Here is a 6000-nt window from a genome sequence, read left to right as displayed (position 1 = left end):
TAGCATACCCCCCGCTACCCTCATGATAATAATGTCGAGTAGTTTCTCGCAAGAGCTACTCATCTCCACTCTTGTGCTACTTGTCCCTATGTACTTCTACTTTAGGTGTAGTAGTAGGTCAAAGAACCCAACAATGCTTCCCACAAACTGGCCAATATTGCACATGTTACCTTCCTTCCTGGCCAACTCCCACAACTTGCATGACTATCTCTCCATAGTGCTTGCCGAATCAGGCCACAACTTCAAGGCGCATGGCCCGGTTGGGAGCAGGATGCGGTTGCTCATCACCTGCGACCCCGCGAATGTACGACACATCTTCACCACAAACTACACCAACTTCCCCAAGGGAGCAGAGTTTGCCGCCATCTTTGACATCATGGCTAGTAGCCTCTTCACCATTGATGGTGCACCCTCTCTTCGGCCGCGCGCAAAAATCCAGAGCGTGCTTAGCAGCCCACGGTTGGTTGCTAGTATGGCAACTTGCTGCCGTGACAAGGTGGAGAATGGCCTTCTACCATTATTTTCCCACCTGGCAAGCACCGGCACTCGGTTCGACATGCAAGAAGTGTTTTCCAGGTTTATGTTTGACTTGGCTGCCACACCTCTCTTTGGCGTGGACCCTGGCCTCCTGTCCTTCTCCTTAGACATGTCGATGCCACCCATGGATGTCGCGGTCGCGATGGACACGGTCATGGAGGTGGGATTTATCCGACAATTAATTCCAGCCTCTTGCTGGAAGGCAATGAGGCGCCTAAACATCGGCTCCGAGAGGAAGCTTCACACGGCGCACACGGTGCTAAGAAGATTTGCTGCAGAGATGATCGAGGAGAGGAGTAAGATAACTCTCAATGGGGGAAGATGTGCATTGAGTAATGATGATGAACACGAGGATATTCTATCTTCCTACATAAATGACCCAGAATACACAGACAATGACTTTCTCCATGAGGTGCTCCTCAGCTTCATGCTTGCTGGGCGGGACACGATTGGTACCACTCTACCCTGGGTCTTCTACAACCTCGCCCAGAACCCTGGCATTGTATCAATTATCCGCAGTCAACTCTCACCCATTGCATCGCGCAAAGTACCCGCGAGTACGGGTGCCATGATGATCTTTGAACCAGAGCTGCTTTGTACGAGCCTCTTAGGTTGTACCCATCGGCACCTATTGAGCGCAAGACAGTGGCTGCTGCTGATATCATGCCGAGTGGCCATGAGGTGAAGGTCGGGGACACCATCCTTATTTCTCTCCACTCCATGGGGAGAATGGAAGATCTATGGGGTAAAGAATGCGTTAGCTATAACCCGAATAGGTGGTTGTCAAAGGATGGCAACACCCTGAGGTACGTACCATCTCACAAGTTCTTGGCCTTCAACTCAGGCTCGAGGATCTGCCCTGGCAAGGAGATTCCGGTTATGCAGATGAAGACCGTCGTTGTGACTGTGTTGTGGAACTTTGATGTCGAGGTGGTGGAAGGGCAGATCATCCAGCCCAAGCCATCTTGTATACTACAGATGAAAATGGATTTATAGTTAAACTGAGGAAGCGAGAATTGTAACATTACACAATCCTTGTGTTTAAACTTACTTAAGGGTCCTGCATGGTTCTTCCCAGGCCTGGAATCTCAGTATTGTATTTATATACATGGATTGCTATTTATTTGATAAAATAATAAGGACATATGTTTAAATTTATATATATTATTTGCATACATTTTCTGTTGAGTCGGGGACGAGGATGAGGATCGAAGGATAGCTTGCCTCGGAAGCATTTTCTGTCTCTCTTGGACGGAGGAGTGGGCATAGTTGGCCTGGTTGTGGATGTGCTTTGTATTTTGTCTTGTTGATGCACTCATGGTTTCTACTTAGAATCAACCGAGAGGCCATACCTAGATTGTTAGCATTTTTGTTTGATTGAGCTGTATGTAATCAGACAGGTTTAGGTCGCTATTCAAGTTGAGTGAATGAATGCGCACCAGCTCCATGAACATTCATCCTCATTGAGCCCACCTATCTACTCCACTGGTACCACGTTTTAGACATTAGCAATGAGAGAGAGAGACACACACACACACAGAGAGATGAAGCCATCTAATGTATGGCAAGAACAAATGTTATACAGTTGGCTTTGATATATGGGACCCCTTTGATAGTTTGTTTATCACTTTTGGATACTAATTATTTTCTAAGGAAATGTCATTATCGCATGTGGAATCAACATCTGTTTTGAAGGAGAGTCACGAAGGATATACATTTCTTTCTTCTGTTGCTATCGACCTACGACCACCATGGTCTTAAATATACACCACGATCAAAGTTTTAAATAGCGGCATAAGCGTTAGCAGATAAATGGGTGCTATAGTGCCGAGATAGCGTGCTATATATTTAAAATTATGACCAATATACATAATAATATGGATCACCATGAAAAAAATATGAATCGCAATAAATAATAAGTAATAATAACATCAACAGCAAAATATCTTTCTTTGCTGCTTCTATGACCGGGTAACAAGCGAGAAATGAGCACTCTATATTTTAAGCATCACGGTCATTGATCCTTGTGTGAATACAACCGTAAGTTATCTCCAAGTACACATATTTGTAATAATGGCATTAGTGTCCATTACTAACTTGACACTCAATTAACCAAGAATTCGGTTATTTTGCTTTGGAGTCCAATGTTCTTTTTCACGTTTTCTATGCTCACCCGGCGGGCCATTTAGGTACGGGCGGGAATAAAACCTAACACTGATACTGTACTATATGAATTATCTGTTGTTGTAGTCAATAGCTATTTTTTGTCTCCATTTCTGATTAACTGGATCTAACACTGATGTTGTCGGTTGCTTGCGCGTGTGGCCATCTGGTGGCATGTGACGTTGTGGTTGTGTCACATGTCGGTGGCCAGGTTAGCCGGTGATGCCCATGTCATGTGGGTTGGGTTGTAACGGTATTAGCCCGGTTTTCTGTCAATTAACCAGGCAATTCTCTTCTCCTTAATCAATGAAAATGGCAAATCTTTTGCCTTGTTTCAAAAAGTTAAGTAAGGACTCAAAGTAACATGCCCACATGTAGATATTATTTCCTAATTAAATAGATATTCCTTGCATGTTGAATAAACATTCGAGTGTGAGGAGGGTCACAATCAATAGGACCAGCCTATGATCATGATGGATATAAATATATATATATATATATATCACTATAGTGATAATAGTATCGATAACGACGTAAATAAATATGGACCGCACTGGATGGGTCCTAATAACTTCAACAAAACCAGCTTCCATCACTACTAACGTAGTCGGCCCGATAGCTTGTGGGAAGCAAACCATTTACATTTATATCCAGCGTGATCAAAGATCATTGCCTAAATTCAACTTTTAACTTCCATGAAAAAGATACCATAGTTTGACTAGTAGCTTTAAAGGTTCATTAACTGGCACATTTCTAATTTTCATAGTTTCAGAAAGAATAGATACGGCTAAGTATATATCTCAAGATGGACATCCACCGCCAAATAAGTAAAAAAAGATTATTGTATTTCCTAATCAGATAGTGATTGGCTACTGACCAAGTGCGAATTAAGTATGATTTACAGACTTTTCTCAAGCATATAACTACCTTTGTTAGAGCTACAAATATAATATTCTAGTTGCTAGCTAATTATTGGTTAGTCAACACGCACTTCATAATGCGAAAGAACGTGCACATCAATGGACTTAGATCGAGGGAACTTCTCTATAAATGAAGCCATAGCCATCTTTGATCGCAGGATGCATAAATCAAAGTAGTACGACAGTAGCATATCCCCCACTACCCTCATGATAATATTGTCAATTAGTTTCTCGCAAGAGCTGCTCATCTCCACTCTCCTGCTACGTGTCCCTATGTACATCTACTTTGGTATAGTAGTAGATCAAAGAACCAAACAACGCTTCCCACAGACTGACCAATATTGCAGATGCTACCTTCCTTCCTGGCCAACACCCACAACTTGCGTGACTATCTCATCATACTCCTTGCCGATTCAGGCCACAACTCCAGGGTACATGGCTAGGTCAGGAGCGGGATGCGGTTACTCATCACATGTGACCCCACGAATGTCCAACACATATTCACCACAAACTATACCAACTTCCCCAAGGGAGCAGAGTATGTCGCTATCTTTGATATCATGGCTGGCAGCCTCTTCACCATTGATTGTGCACTGTCTCTACGTCCGCGCGCAAAAATCAAGAGCGTGCTTATCAGCCCGTGGTTGGTTTCTATAATGGCAACTTGTTACTGTGACAAGTTAGAGAACAACCTTCTCCCATTCTTTGCCCACCTGGCAAGCAGCAGCGATGGGCCTCGCTTCACTCTGCTTTGGCCCAAGCCTACAGGTGATGGGCCTCGTTTTGCTCGCTCTTCAGAAGTTTGTCTTTCTCTTTATACTTGAATTTGGAGCATGACATAACAGAAGAATCAAAACTTCTATATCTATCCATCATTAACGAAGAACCTTGTCTAAATTACATTTTGTATACTCCATGGAAAGGAAGAGCTGCAGTTACTATCTATTTAACGCATTGGGTCACATTCTCTATGTGTGTCTCATATGTGTGGGCTCTTCTCGTTTTTGTAACACCATTGCCGTGTTGCAGAGTTTTATTATATGTGGTTTTGTAGACTAGAGAATGGGGGAAACTAATGCTACAGAGGCGCATGCACGAGTGTTGGATAGTTTGGCCTTTCTGGTGACATTGCGGTTGCACTCGGTGGTGTCTACGCATGGCTGGGTCAGTGACGGGAGATGTTTTTTCGGTGTCCGCACCACACAGCTCCCACTAGAAACCAATGCCTAAAGTTTACATATAAAAATAAAAAAAATTGGCGGATCTATGTGACTGCTAGTTCCATAAAAAAGTTATATATTTGTAGTATATTACTAGATTATTTTGATTTGCTGTTCAGGTTTTATGCCCATCCAAATCGATTGGCTTTCATATGGACCCTAGTAGTTAATTATTCTTATTCCCTCCGTTCTTAAATATTATTCTTTTTAGAGATTTCTATTTGGACTAAATACAGATGTATATAGACATATTTTGGAATGTAGATTCATTCATTTGTTTTGTATTTAGTTCACTAGTCGTTGACCCGTACATCTACACGGGCTAGCAACTGTAATGTTAGATACAACAAAGTTGTTACAAATTAGCAATGCCAGACAATAATATGAATATCTGGATATGGGTTATTGTTGCCACTGATGCATGTTTGTCTTTGTTGGATTCCCAATAAAGTTTATGATGTTAAAAAATGGGTCCCGATAACTGCTACATGTGTGGTGTATCGGGTAGTTGTGCCACACGCCTCGTGTGGCATGAACAGCAACCAGCCCACACACCTACGTGTAGGCAAAACAACTAATGCGCACACACATCTTTTTTCCCTCCTGAACCCTCTCACACGCGTGCGTGTGGGCAAAGTTGATAACGCCCACACACCCGTATGTCAGGCCTCGTACCCTTCTGGTCCCGCACGCGACGCGTGATGCCCACCGCGCTTCCGCAGTTGCCATGGTCCAGACCCTCGTCCATGTTTGTTTATCTGCAGTTGCCATGTCGCTGAACTACAGTTGCCATGTCGAACAACTGCAGTTGCCATGGTTTCTCAACTGCAGTTGCCATGTATGGTCTGATCTAATGTAGTTGCCATGATTTCATAACTTTAGGAGTTGCCACATACTAACGCTAGGCAGTTGAGAGAGTTGCCATGTGCTCACAAGCATGCTAGGGCAGTTGCCATGTAAAAAGGAAGAGTTGCCATCTGCTTACGTGTACGTTAGGGCAGTTGCCATGTACGTGCACGTTGGGGCAGTTGCCATGTACCATGCAAAAATACATGGCAACTCGGTAAAAGACAGTTGCCATCTGCTTACGTGCACACTAGGCAGTTGTCGTGTACCCTGCAAAAACACATGGCAACTCGGGTAAAAAAGAGAGTTGCCAC

General features: G+C 43.4%; 1 pseudogene; it reads left to right on the top strand.

Annotated features, from left to right (window-relative positions):
* On the top strand, positions 1 to 1673 carry LOC123107718 (noroxomaritidine synthase-like; annotated as a pseudogene).
* The last annotated feature ends 4327 nt before the right edge of the window (positions 1674 to 6000 follow it).

The sequence above is a fragment of the Triticum aestivum genome, chromosome 5A, assembly GCF_018294505.1.
Source record: "Triticum aestivum cultivar Chinese Spring chromosome 5A, IWGSC CS RefSeq v2.1, whole genome shotgun sequence".
Lineage (NCBI taxonomy): Eukaryota > Viridiplantae > Streptophyta > Magnoliopsida > Poales > Poaceae > Triticum > Triticum aestivum.
This window is presented reverse-complemented; position numbering and strand designations above follow the sequence as displayed.